This window comes from Tursiops truncatus, chromosome X, assembly GCF_011762595.2.
Source record: "Tursiops truncatus isolate mTurTru1 chromosome X, mTurTru1.mat.Y, whole genome shotgun sequence".
Lineage (NCBI taxonomy): Eukaryota > Metazoa > Chordata > Mammalia > Artiodactyla > Delphinidae > Tursiops > Tursiops truncatus.
Window position 1 is genome coordinate 115,691,287 of NC_047055.1, and position 14,812 is coordinate 115,706,098.

The following is a 14,812-nucleotide window of genomic DNA, read 5'->3' on the forward strand; positions in this document are numbered from 1 at the left end:
ACAATCAGGAATACCTGTCAAGGCTATCATTCAGATTTGAAGGAGAGATAGAGTTTCACAGACAAGCAAAAGCTAAAATACTTCAGCACCACTAAAGCAGCTTCACAAGAAATGTTAAAGGGACTTCTCTAAGCAGAAAAGACCACACTAGAAATATGAAACTTATGAAAGGAAAAATCTTATTGGTATAGGCAAACATTCAGTAAAGGTAATTAATCAACCACTTATAAATCTAGTAGGAAGGTTAAAAGACAAAAGTAGTAAAATCATCTGTATCCACAATAAGTAGTTAAGGGATACACAAAACAGAAAGATATAAAATATGATGTCAAAACCATTAAAGGTGCGTGGGGGGAGTAAAAATGTAGAGTTGTTAGAATGTGTTTGAAGTTAAGAAATTGTCAACTGAAAATAACTGTGTGTGTGTGTGTGTGTGTGTGTGTGTGTGTGTGTGTGTGTTGTTATATATGAATGTTATGGTAACCAGAAATCAAAAACCTATAATATACACACAAAAACAGAAAGGAATCCAAACATGAAACTAAAGGTAGTCATCAAATTACAAAGACAGAGCACTAAAGAAGGAAGGAACAAAGAAGAACTACAGAAACAACCAGAAAATAATGAACAAAATGGCAATAAGTACATACCTATCAATAATTACTTTAAATGTAAATGGACTAAGTGCTCCAATCAAAAGACATAGACTGGCTGAAAGGATACAAAAACAAGATCCAGGGCTTCCCTGGTGGCGCAGTGGTTGAGAGTCCTCCTGCCGACGCAGGGGACACGGGTTCGTGCTCCAGTCCAGGAAGATCCCACATGCCGTGGAGCGGCTAGGCCCGTGAGCCATGGCCGCTGAGCCTGCGCGTCTGGAGTCTGTGCTCCGCAATGGGAGAGGCCACAACAGTGAGAGGCCCATGTACTGCAAAAAACAAAAACAAACAAAAACAAAAACAAGATCCATATATCCTGCCCACAGGGGACTCACTTCAGATCTAAAGACACACACAGACTGAAAGTGAGGGGATACAAAAAAGTATTTCATGGAAATGAAAAGAAAGCTGGAGTAGCAATACTTCTATCAGACAAAATCGACTTTAAAAGAAAGACATTTTATAATGATAAATGGATAAATCCAGCAAGAAGATATAACAATTGTAAATATATATGAACCCAACATAGGAGCACGTAAATACATAAAGCAAATATTAGCCAGTGCTGTCCAAAAAATGTGAGCCACATTTGAAAATTTCTAGTAGCCATATTAAAGTGAAACGGAACCGGTGAAATTAATTTTAGTAATATATTTTAGTACAATATATAAGTAATATATAATTTCAACATGCAGTCAATATAAAATTGTTAATGAGATATTTTATACTTTTTTGCTATGTGAAGTCTTTGGAATTTGGTGTGGATTTTACATTTACAAGCACATCTTAATTCAGACTGGCCACATTTCACGTGCTCAGTAGCCACATGTAGGAGTAGCTTTGGTATTGGATAGCACAGCTCTAGATGCTGTATAAAGGGGACGTTCCCATCCACCACTTGCTCATGGTGGAATCCCTGGGTGTAATTCAGAGAGAACAAGTATACGTATTAAAATCATAAAGCATCTCCTATTTAGTTATGCATAGTTTTGTGTTTGGGGTGAAACCAGTATAGTATAGCCACGTGTGAGGCTTGCTGTTGGGTTTGGCAGTTGGTCATCTGGCTGGTTTCTTCTGATGGCTCCCCAGGTACCCGAGTCCTACCCCTGCCTCCGTTTTTTGAGGAAGTGCTTGCTTCTCTCTTCCTTAGAAGTCTCCAGATACTGAAGAGTGTTCTTAAAGAGAGGAAAAATGCAGGTTAGTTGTTGTTGTTTTTTTAATATTTATTTATTTTGGCTGCACTGGATCTTAGTTGCGGCATGTGAGATTCTTTTAGTTGCGGCAGGCGGAATCTAGTTCCCCAACCAGGGATCGAACCTGGGCCCCCTGCATTGGTAGGGCGGAGTCTTACCCACTGGACCACCAGGGAAGTCCCAGGTTAGTTGGTTTTGCTTTTCTAGCGTTTTCCACTCTCTACCCAGGACCATCGTAGGGGAAATTTACTTGGCAGGTTCTTTCAGATTCCCCTTAGTAATACTTGTAAGTAATGAGTATTTTCTGCATTCAAAGGAAAATAAACATTTACAGCAAAATCTGCTGATTGCCCGTGTTGTACTTCTACATTTTGCCCTTGATTTGGGTATAGGTTAGAAAATAGCCAGACCCCCTGTCAAAGCTTCGGGTGGAAGCTACTGTTGATCAGCAAATTTGGCCCTTTTAATCATTAGGACTGAAGAAAATGGAGTTCTTAAGAAAGAAAGTTTGAGACACATGGATAATTCAATCCATCAAACATTTTTTTGAGTCAACTTTGCCAGTACGGTGCTAGACAGTAGACTTCAAGCCCTATGTTCAGATATTCAGATAATTCAGTCTGATGTTAGGGCAGATAGGAAGAGATTTACACGTGAGTAACATGTGAGTCTTTCAAGAGTTCTTTAATGGAGGGATAGAATCGTGTCATGGCATATTACTTGGGAGGTGATGACATGTACGTGAGGCTTTCTGCTTTACTCAGAGAAGCTGTACACACATGTGAACATGCACAAGGATGATTTCCTCCAACCTAGGGTAGAGTTGGGTAGATTTATGGGATTGTGACATGTTTTCAGCTGTTGAATGATAAACATTTGGAAATGCAGTCATACTCTGCAGTTGGAAATTTATTAAATTTATAAATTGCACTAGAATCCCTTTCCATGGCTCTCATGATTCATGTCTGTTTCTAGCTTGATAATAAATAATTGCATCTTAGTACAATTCTTTTCTAATCTAAAACAGAATGAAAGCAAGCTAGGAAGCCTGTCGAGGGAAGGGAACCCCTAATGCTATTGACCCAATCAAAGTTTTAAAATGGCAGTTAACAAAGGAAAACGATGATTTTGGACTAGAAAATTTTTCAAGTGGCTGCATAAATGATGTCTTTCTTAATTTAGCAGTGAGATTTATGTTTATTGGGCATTTGTTTTAAATTTAGCATATACTCTGGGTCTGTTGATCTCGACAGCATGTTTCAGTGCAGACTAGCCACATTTCCAGTGCTCGGCAGTGGTTCTCTGTGATATGCCAGACTCTGTGGCTGGCCACACAGAAACAAGCAGCTTGGTGTCCAGAATAATCCTTAGTAAAAATGTATGTATAATGTTACTTCCACCTTTATGAGCCAGAGGAAATTGAGGTCAAGACTAACCTGAACTTCCAGTTTGTATCATGCAAAGCTGGGATTCACCAAACAGCCAAAGCCCCTTCATGGAGAAGTACTACTTTTCTGTGTAAGAGAAATGGGGCTGAATTCTCACACAGAATACCGCTGGTCTAGACAAGGGTAAAGGGCCTGGCCAAGGTGGCAGCCCTGGCGAACTACCTCTCGATCAGCGTGTGGTAGCATTTTCCGACACCCATTTTGTCTGTGTTTAATTGGGAGCCATACAACGTGGATTGGCTAGTTTGGGAATGGTAGTTATTCACTCTTGATATGTTTCTGGTCTTATAGAAAAGCCCGGTTTAATCTCAATTCTGGTCCCAGGCAGAAAACATTGAGAAAGAGCGTCAAAGGAAAAGTAACATGTTACCTAGGATACCAAATGGAAATACAGTACAAGTCAGGAAAACTCTTGAGGTCTGTTTATTTATTTATTTTTATTTTTTATTTTTTTTTTGGTATGCGGGCCTCTCACCGTTGTGGCCTCTCCCGTTGCGGAGCGCAGGCTCCGGACGCGCAGGCTCAGCGGCCATGGCTCATGGGCCCAGCCGCTCCGCGGCATGTGGGATCTTCCCGGACCGGGGCTCGAACCCACGTCCCCTGCATCGGCAGGCGGACTCTCAACCACTGCGCCACCAGGGAAGCCCAGGTCTGTTTATTTTTTGTCTTATTTTCTTTGACTCCTTGATTGCAACTTCGCTCTTACGCCACTCATAGAAAGTCAGCAAGGCAACTACGATAGTACTTCAGGGGTTAAATCACTTAAAATTTAAACCCCAGAAATAAGGTTTATTGTGAAGGCCAAACTCCCTTTGGTGGGATTCCACAGCTGTGAGAAAATGTGGAGTGCCTACAAATTGACAACCAAATCAAGATAATTTATTTATTGTCCACACCTGAGGTTTTCTTTAGCGCTAAGTCATTTGATGTGCAAAGAAAATAGCAAAGTAGGTAAATATGGTGGCATATACTCATCATGTAACTGAAAATGTCTTTTTTTTTTAATATCTCTTTTTTCCCTTAAGAGACATACCTAATAGTGACCTTATTATGCAAGGCAGCAAATCTGGCTGTTGAAAACTTGTAAAGCACATTTGCCGTACCTTATTTAAGCATTGGAAATCCTATTTTATGATAGCAATCAAAGTGGTAAAATTATAAATCGCCTATGTGTATTAGAGCTGCATGAAAAGTAGGAAAAGTATAAATTGTTAATATGTAAAATAGCTGTATGAAATCACTTTAAAAGAAGCAATTCTTTGAGAAAACATTGGGAATATTAACAATGGTTATCTTTGGGTGATGGGAAATATAGGTGAATTTTTTCCTTGTTCTAATTTCCTTTATTTTTGAAGAGTCATCTGGAACGAGTCAGTGAAACATTTGACTTTTGTTTATTTAATTAAAAAAGATCTCTGACAGAGAGCTTAGTTCATCATGAATCTCCATTCACGGCTCGCTATCCTCTGTGGTCAGTCCAAGGCCCCTGATTTTTTTTTTTTTTTTTTTTTTGGTATCCCCTCTCCCCACCATGTTCTTGAAAAGGTACAAATCCCTGAAACATTGACAGTGTTGTTTTATGCACGTGTTTATGTCTCATTTCTATAAATGGCATTGTGCTACAATTCTTATTCTGTTTTTTTACTGCTATCTTTCAGCACCATGATTTTAAAGTCTATCCCCACTGCCATTTGTACGTTTAGTTCGTTGCTTTGGGTTGCTGTGTAGTATTCCTCAGTCTGCATTCATTACGTTTCCTTTTGTATTTCTTGAGTTGCATCCACTTTCCTGCTACCACAAACAGTGCTGCAAAGGTTATCTTTGAACTTGTGCCCTAGTGGAACTATCTGCGAGTTTCTCTGGAGTACACAGATCCAGGAGCAGAATTGCTGGGCCATAGGAAACAGGCACACTTAACTGAGACACAGGCAGCCAGGTTGCTTTTCTGGAAAGTGGCTGCAGCAGCCTGTCCACATTTCCATCAGCAGGTCAGGCATGGGCCAGGTCCCCCACCCCCACCTGCTAAGTATTACCCACCTTTCTAATTTTTCTCTGTCTGATGGGTGCAAAGTGGTATCTTGTTGTTTTGACATTTCTCTGATTGCTGGTGATGTTAGCATTCTGACTTCCACCTTTGTGCATTGCCTCTTCTTAATCTTTGTTTTTGTTTCTCTGATTTCCTGACTTAAAAAAAAATCTATCTATATCTATACTAGCTTTATTATTTATTCACACATCATACAATTTACCCACTTAAAAAGCATTCATTGCTTTTTAGTATACTCACAGTGTTGTGCAACCATCACCATGATCCATTTTAGAACATTTTCCTCAGCTCCCGAAGTGGCTGTTCCTTGAGCTCCAGGAGACGTGTTTAGGTTGGGCACTCCCTGTGACCTTGCTGATCCCACAGGCCTGAACGAAAGGTCCGTGGACTCTGGTTGCTGAGGCCCTGGTTTCTGCCTTCCACAGCGTGGTCGTTCAGCTTGCTTTTGAGTGTGTGTCCTTCCGATGAATTCTCCCACAGCCCACTCCCTCGCTTTGTGCTTATTGCCAGCATTGGTTTCTGTTTGCTTACAACCAAAAGAAAACTAAGTCATAAATTTGTACATACAGGAGGGATTTTTGCAAGGAACAGACCCTAGAATGTGAAACTGATTGAGAATGGCAGAGCCTGCCCTGTTTTTTATAATAAAGGGCAGCAAAACTGCTGATCAGACTTTGCTTCATTTTTTTTTTCCTGGGACTGTGCACCTTACGTATAAAATGTCTGGATGTTTCCCAGGGTGGGCTACTTTTCTGCCTTTCTCAAGGTGCTTCCAGAAAGCACTAAGCTTTGGTGTACAGCATCATTAAGAAAGCATATACTCTGGCTGATGATCCGACGTACGAATCTGTCGGTCACGCTCCCTTAGGAAGCAGTCTGCTAAGATGGTGTCGTGTGCGGCAGGGGAACCCTCCCACCACTTCGCTCGGGTGGGGTCTTGGAAGACACTGGGTGAAGGAAATCCAGAGGACACAACCTGAGTTGATCAAGGACCTCGCTCCACGGCCAGGGAGGTGAATTGACAAGGAGACTCTAAGGACGTTCCAGGAGGATCATGTCCATGCTTGACATGTTGCTTTTCTTTTTTCCTTTTTATTGAACATTTTTGGTCCCTCCCTGCTCATGTTGTATAACGGATATCATTCAGGCCACAAGTTGCAAGACCATGAGACGTCACATCTCATCCTGCTTGAGTCATGGACATCACCAAGTGATACTTGCCTTGGAAGCTGGATGGGGAGACTGATTTTGAGTTGCCTCATATTGGGAAGGGGGTCAGTTCATTTTTGGTTGTATTTGGATTAGCTGTAGTAGGTGGTAGCATTTAAAAATATGCATAGGAATGAAGGCACGTGTGTGTGTGTGTATACGCACAATAAACTACCAAGGATAGACTGTGGTATATACACTTGTTGTTTTGTCTTCCCAGTGAAGAAACCTGTAGTCAGGTTTCTGGTGTGATAAAGCTACTTAACAACTAACACCCCCAAATCTCAATGGCTCACAGAAACAAGCACTTATTTCTTACTCATGGGTCTGCAAGTAGTTGTGGCTTTGCAGCACTTGGCTTCTGTCTGCAGGTTGGTTTCTGGTCTGCTCCATATATCCCCAGCGGCTACTCAAGGCCTGTTCTCATGGCCAGTGGCAGAAGTGCAAGAGAGGCCAAGCCAAACCCTGCGAACACAACTAAAGCGTCTGCTGTAATGCCATTGGCTAAATCAGCAACGGTTGGGACTTATTCTCTGCCCACAGTAAACCCTGGTAAAGGAAGGGAAGGAAGGAAGAATTGAGAACAAATAATCCATTCTTCTACACTCCCTCTTCTTTTGAGAAATCAACCATGTGATTTCAATGTGTTTTCTCTCTCCACAGATTACATTGTTATCTGTTCAGTTGCTCATGTTAGAAGCCTAGGGTATAAGAGAAGTTCCAGATTGGGAAGGAAGGAGCATTTGTTCAGTTTTAGATATACTGAGTTTGAGCTGACTATGGGATAGTCAGAGAGATGAGGAGACTGTTGGCTATATAGATCCAAATCGAAACTATTGTGGTTATTTTCTCACTCAAGTTCCTACAGGTTTTATGAGTGGGGCTGATGACAAGTGTTACTAATTTCTTCGACTGAAGGCCACTAAGTTGTCCTTATGCTGTAACTCTTAAGTTTTTCTGTATTCTGAACCAAGACTGGTCCTCTTACCTTTCATATATGACTCTGTGGGTTGTTAAACGTCAACATCAAGGTTCTCTGTGTGAAATTCCCATGCAGATTTTGTTGACTTCAGAGAAGTTATGTGACTGAAGGGCATTAGCAGGTCATATTTTTCAATGTAGACCTGCTTTAGTGCACCATTTGTAAAGGTTCTCCTGAAAAAGGATTTTCTGTGTTTGTGTAAATACACTTGTGTCATCATATCTCATGCAAATTGTCTGTATTGATTAATGGTCTCTTGTTTGCTTCCTTTTGCTTGTTGTATTTATAGCTCACATTACGTATAATTGTTGGACAACATAATATGAACCAGATGGCTTCATTATTCTGTGTTTCACATTTTGAATTTTAAATTTCACATTGGACTGCTTGTCAGCGACCAGCTGTGTCCTGGAGGAGGAGATAAGGCCAGACCGTAGTTGAAAGATCCTGGGTCCGATACTGTGGACAGTAAGCGCTGTCGAGGTGTTAGCATTTGAGGTTTCTTCTGGCCCTTGGTTTCACTTGGGAATTCAGAGTGGAAGACCAGAGAGAGAGAGACTGGACGTCAAAGGCCTTCTGAACCACTCAGCTGGCCTGTGATTGCAATGTGTTTGAAAAGACTCTTTACCAATAAGCCCACAGAATCTATTATATGTTAGGAATTTTGACCACAGGTTGTAATTTTTAAAAATACGAGTATCAGTCAGGGGCCCAGCAGGAGAGAGATGGTATATTCAAATAGGATAATTGAGGAATGGTTCCTTAAGGGACTATTTCCAATAGCATGGGTTAAGGAAAACAAGGTTCAGTGAAGTAATATTCTAGACTTGAATGAGCAAGAGGGAGGAGACCCAGAGAGCAGCTACAGGTATAGGAGAGAGTGACTGGGCCATAGGATAGCCAGACATTTGGCCTCCCTGATGTGGGTGGGCGTCATCCAATCTGTTGAAGACCTGAGTAGAATAAAGGGGCTGAGTAAGAGGGAACTCCTCCCGTTTGACTGCTGAGCTGGGACAAGTCTTTTCTGGGCTTGGACTCGGCCTAACACATCAGCTCTTCCTGGGTCTTGAGCCTATTGGCTTTTGGACTGGAACTTACTTCATGGGCTCTCCTTGTTCTCAAGCCTTCAGACTCACACTGGAACTCTTCTGGGTCTCCAGCTTGCCAACTCACCCTGCAAATCTTGGGACTTCTCAGCCCCATAATCATGTGAGCCAATTCCTTATAATAAATCTCTATTCGTCTCTCTCTTTGTCACACACACACATCCTATTGGTTCTGTTTCTCTGGAGGACGCTGACTAATACAAAGGCCAAGGCAACTGGTGCTGTGGCCTTTCTTAGACATATAGACATCCTGTCAGGGAAGACATCATAGGCAGGGAAGGAGCTGAAGGAATAAATACTTAAATCTCACCCTTCTCCCTGGTGCCTCCAATTGGTTGAACTCGCCTGGAAGTTCTAGAGCAAGGGAGCCAGTGGAGGCAGTCTTTAAAGAGTCTGGGATACAGAGCAGGATGGAGAAAGGTGAAAAGTGGGTCTCGAAGGGCTAATGGAGCCTTTCCATATAATGTATCTAAAACGACTATTGTTACCACTTTCTTATATAGCCTCCCAGAGATATGCTATGCATACAAAAGCATATATGGTGCTCTTGGTAATTTCCATGATATTTCAAAGTCTTCCAAAAATATCAGTTTGATGGCTGCATAATATTAAAAGCCTTTTACTATGAAATAGTCTTACATAGATGTTACACTTATATAATATAAATATATTAATGAATGACACTCCTGTGTATCCCATCACCCTGCTTAAGAACTAGAACACTGCCCAAACTTCAGGACTGCTGTGGGTGCCTTCCCAGTTCCATTGAATGAAGGTTAACCATTATTTTAAACTGTATTATCATTCCTTTGTGATAATAATTTCATTATAATATTTCTGAATATATATGTGTTCCTAAACAATATATTGTCAAACTTTGTATGACTTCGGCATTTATGTAGTTTCAAATGTATTTGTGTAGTTTGCATGTAGACTTCTGAGAATCGATTTTTATACTTAACATTATAATTTTGTGATTCATCCAAGTAGATGTATTTTATTTAATTTTTGATGCTGTATAGTGTTCCATTGTGTGTATATACTAGAATTTGTTTATTTTACTGTCAATGGACATTTGTCATTTTTACCTCTTTATAGTATTGCTATCCAATTTCTGTGTGCATTTGTGCCAGAGATTCTCTAGGCCAGATACCTGGAAGGAAAGAAACTGGGTTATGGTGATTATCTTCAACTTTACAAGGTAATACCATACTATATTCCAAAGTTGTTGTTCTAATATTCACTCCCCATTGCCAGTGTATTAGTTTTGTTGCTCCGTATCTAAACACCTTTAATCATGAAAACATAACATTAATAGAGTGAAAAGGCAAGACACATAATATAAGAAGAAAATTTTCAACACATATATTGAACAAAGGACTGATATTCAGTTTATCAGTGAGAGAAATACAGACATCTCAACTTTTAAAAGTGGGCAAAAGACTTGAACAGATACTTCATAAAAAAGGATTTCTGAGTTGCCGATAAACATATGAAAAGGTGCTTCGCTCATTAGTTCTTCAGGGAAATGCACATTTAAGACCCAATGAGAAGCCTCCTCCGTACTCCCCAAATCCTAGCACTAGGAAAACTGATCTTGCTAAGTGTTGGCCATGATGTGGAGTACCAAAAACTCCTTTTCTCTACTGGTGGTCATGTATCTCAGTACAACCACACTGGAAACTTGGTAGTGTCTACTAAAGCTGAACATAGGCATAGCTGTAACACACAATTCCATTCCCAGAAGAAATCCCTACAAAATGTCAGTAATAGCATTATTCATCAGAATCAAACACTGAAAATAGCCCAAATGTCCATCAAAAGTTGTATATACTTGCAACAAAATGGATGAATCTCACAACTATGGGGAAGAATGAAAGGTACTAGATACAAAAAAGAACATTCTGTATTTTTTTATATATATATATAAAATCCCCCAATGGACAGAACTGACTGATGGTAATAGAAGTAAGGATGATTAGTTAGCTTCGGGGAAGGTGATGACTTGGAGTGGACATACTGGGGGCATCCAGGACTAATAATATTCTTTATCTTGTTCTGAGAATGAGTACATGGGTAAATTCATTTTGTGGGAGTTCAATGAAGTATGTACTTATGATTTCTGTACTTCTGGTACTTATGTACTCTTCAGTAAGAACTATCTTGAGGGGACTTCCCTGGTGGTCCAGTGGTTAAGACTCTGAGCTCCCAATGCAGGGGCCTGGGTTTGATCCCTGGTCAGGGAACTAGATCCTGCTTGCATGCTGCAACTAAGACTCTGCAGGTCGCAACTAAAGATGCCACATGCTGCAACTAAAAAAGATCCCGCGTGCCACAACTAAAGATCCCATGTGCCGCAACTAAGACCTGGCGCAGCCAAATAAATAAATATTTAAAAAAAAAAGAACTATCTTGAAAATGCCATATGTTTGGAAGTTAACAAACACATGTCTAAATGATCATGAGTAAGAAAAGAAATCATGATGGAAATTTAATAATGACAATACTGCATATCAAAACTTGCAGGTTAAGTGGTACTATAAGGGAAATTTATAGTCTTACATGTTTACATTGGAAAAGAAGAAAAGCTTATAAATATGTGTGGTGTCCAAATATAGCAATAAAACCTTTTCTAAAAAAAGGATAAAGAAAGAAATAACAATAAATGGAATAGAAAACAGACACAATTTAAAAAACTCAACAAAGACCAAAAGTTGATCAAGAAAACAAAAAAAGAGAAAAAGCACATATAAACAACTTTAAGGATGAAAAAGGAGGACATAGCTACAAGAAGTCCAACCATGTCTACCTGTACAGATTTTGTTTTCCAAAGATCACCCTGCTTGGGGAATGTATTATAGAGGAACTTGAGTGAATGCAAACAGAGTAGTTAAGAGTTTATTGCTGTAATCCAGGTAAGATGTAATGTAGCTTTTATTGGGACTAGAGTCTTGCTTAGGGATGACACTCACATTCTAAGGTTATCCATTTACTGTCTTAACTTTTCTTCTAATATATATATATATATATATATATATACTTATTTATTTATTATTATTTTTTTGTTTTGTGGTACGCGGGCCTCTCACTGTTGTGGCCTCTCCCGTTGCGGAGCACAGGCTCTGGACGCGCAGGCTCAGCGGCCATGGCTCACGGGCCCAGCCGCTCCGCAGCATGTGGGATCTTCCCGGACTGGGGCACGAACCTGTGTCCCTTGCATCGGCAGATGGACTCTCAACCACTGCGCCACCAGGGAAGCCCGCCTTCTAATATTTTTATTGTTTTATTTTTACACTTAAAACTGTAATCTTCGTCTGGAATTTAAAAATATATAGTAGGAGGTAGAGCTATGGTGTTTTTTTTCAGATGGAAAACCATTTAACGTAATACAACTCGTTTAAAAATAAATTGAAATACCACCCTTGTAAATTAAGTTTCTGTATTTACTTGAATCTGTTTCTGAATTCTGCATTCTTTGTTCTACCATGAATTTGTCTCCTCCTATGCAGATACTGTACAGCAGGTTTTACAGTAAGTCTTAATATCTGGGAAGATAAATTACTCCCCTCAGAATTTTTCTTTTATTTTTCCTTGGTTTTATTTTGTTACATTTATTCTTCTATATAAGCTTTAAAATAATTTTACCCTTTAAAAAATTCTGATATTCACGCTGATTGGAATGGCGTTTGTATTTTAATTTTAGAAGAATTGACACTTGTCTTCCCTTCCAGAAACATGTTCTAACTTTCCGTTTATTCAGGTCACCTTTTCTTTGCCATGAATATAGATTTCAGAACTTGACTGTAATTATGTTCAGCATTTTATGTCTTTCACTTGAATATTTGAAAGTAATATTCATTTTACATTATGCACTTTAACAAGCAAATAGTGCTCATTTAGTTAATCCCTTAATAGTCTAAACATTTCCAACATTTCAAGTATGTCATTTTGAATATGGAAATTCTTCTTGCTCTGAGAATTACTGAAAACCTCTGATTCGTGATTAGGTTGAAGAGAAGGAAAAGTATTAAATTTAGATTAATCAGTAGGGGTGAGGGATAAATTGGGAGGTTGGGATTGATACATACACAATACCACGTATAAAATAGATAACTAATAAGGATCTAATTATAGCACAGGGAACTCTACTCAATACTCTATAATGACCTATATGGGAAAAGAATCTAAAAAAGAGTGGATATATGTATATGTATAACTGATCTGCTTTGCTGTACACCTGAAATAAACACAACATTGTAAATCAACTATACTCCAATAAAAATTATTAAAAATAATAAAATTAGACTAATCAACTTAATATAACTTAACAGACAGTCATGTGTAACTTTTGAATATGTTATGCACCATTGTCTCTTTTACAGATGCCTCTTTGCAGCTTTTCATTTCATCATGTAGCAAAGACACAGGGGATTAGTTTGGGATTTGAATCAAGTTATCTTCATAGTTTCTGAGTGAATCAGGTTTACAAGTTCATCCAGAATTATTCAACAGTCAATAAAGAAGGTGCATGGACATCTAACATCCTCCACTCCCCCTGTAACCACCACCGTGATGCTTAGAGAGGAAAGAGACTACTTTCAAATAGCAAGACTCCCAATGAGTGGGAATGATCAAAAGGCGTTATCAACACGAGCAGTTATTTTTCTTTTATGTTTCAGTGAGATTCTCGTCTAGCAGAGTAAGATGACAGATGCAGCCCCTACTTATTACTTGGGTTTCCCTACAGAAATGATTCTGGAAACACCAACAGGCTTGCATCCTTACGTGAGGCAGAGGATCTTTGGAGATGGACATAGAAGGTAAGTGAAGGGGAACTAATCAACACTCTCCTTTCTCTTGCCAAAGACAAATCCTTTTTTTTTTTTTTTTGGCGGTACACGGGCCTCTCACTGTTGTGGCCTCTCCCGTTGCGGAGCACAGGCTCTGGATGCGCAGGCTCAGCGGCCATGGCTCACGGGCCCAGCAGCTCCCCGGCATGTGGGATCTTCCCGGACCGGGGCACGAACCCGTGTCCCCTGCCTCGGCAGGCGGACTCTCAACCACTGCGCCACCAGGGAAGCCCTTTTTTTGGGCCATACCCCTGCAGTGGAAGCTCAGAGTCTTAACCACTAGACTGCCAGGGAAGTCCCAAATCCGTTCTTATTTAGTGAAGACAGTGCCCAAACCAGAAACTGCAAAACTGTGAAAGGGAACTATTTTGGGAAAATATTTTTCTTGTTGCCTTTATCTAAAATGAAGCAGCCATGAGAATACAAGGGGAAAATCTAAATATGGTATTTTGGGGGGAAGGGATGACAGGGTTACTTTTCAGTATATTTTAATTGAAACAAGACGTGAGTTGGCTCTAGTCACACAGGTGGAGTGGGGCTCCTTTGTGACAGTGGATCGCAACCCAGGCTACACATTAGAATCACCTGAGGTGATATGGAAAATGCTAGTGCCTCAGCTCAGCCCTCAACAAGTTCTTACTCAATTGGCCTAGGATTGGCCTGGGCCTGGGTCTTTTTTAAAACCCCTAGTAAGTCCTAATGTGGAGCCAGTGATGAGAACACTGTTTTGGAGAAATTACCAAGGGTTTGGGAGGATCAGTATTTTTTTAACAATGTGTGAAACAAAATCACTGCCAGATTTGGCAGGAGATTGCAAAGTGACATGCCAATAGAAAGTATGATAGTAAACCTCTATTTTAGCTTATTTATTAGGGAACAACCAGTGTCCTGCTAGTTAACTTTGGGGGGCTATTTTTTCTAAGTTAGACTTTTCATACTGAAATAATACTTCCATCAAATGAACATCATTCCCTCACATTTGTCATTGTTTGAAGTCATATCTTGACCTTCCAAAATGCCTTTAAAATTTCCTTTTGAGTCAGTTAAGTGTTACTCCTTCCTGGAACAGATAACTGGTTTAAGTGGTTTTTGGAATGTTCTCTGGTTTGATTTACGACCGTGAAAGTGAAACCGCACAACTTGGATGGGACTTGAACCCAGCCAAAACCCAGACTGGGTCTTGAACCCACTGTCTTTTAATTGAAATCACACACCTGGTCTCAGGACTTAATGAAGCTCAGGTCCTTTATATTTCAACTTAGAAGGAATTCAGCCAGTGGCAAAGTGATAGGTAAGTAGATTTATTTAGAGAGATACACAT

The 14,812-nt window shown here is 39.9% G+C and overlaps 1 non-coding gene across 1 annotated transcript; it reads right to left on the reverse strand.

Moving 5' to 3' along the window:
- Positions 1-1,952: 1,952 nt before the first annotated feature.
- Positions 1,953-2,025, reverse strand: TRNAG-ACC (transfer RNA glycine (anticodon ACC)). The gene has a single exon. It is a non-coding gene; the product is annotated as a tRNA-Gly (tRNA).
- Between the last annotated feature and the right edge of the window lie 12,787 nt (positions 2,026-14,812).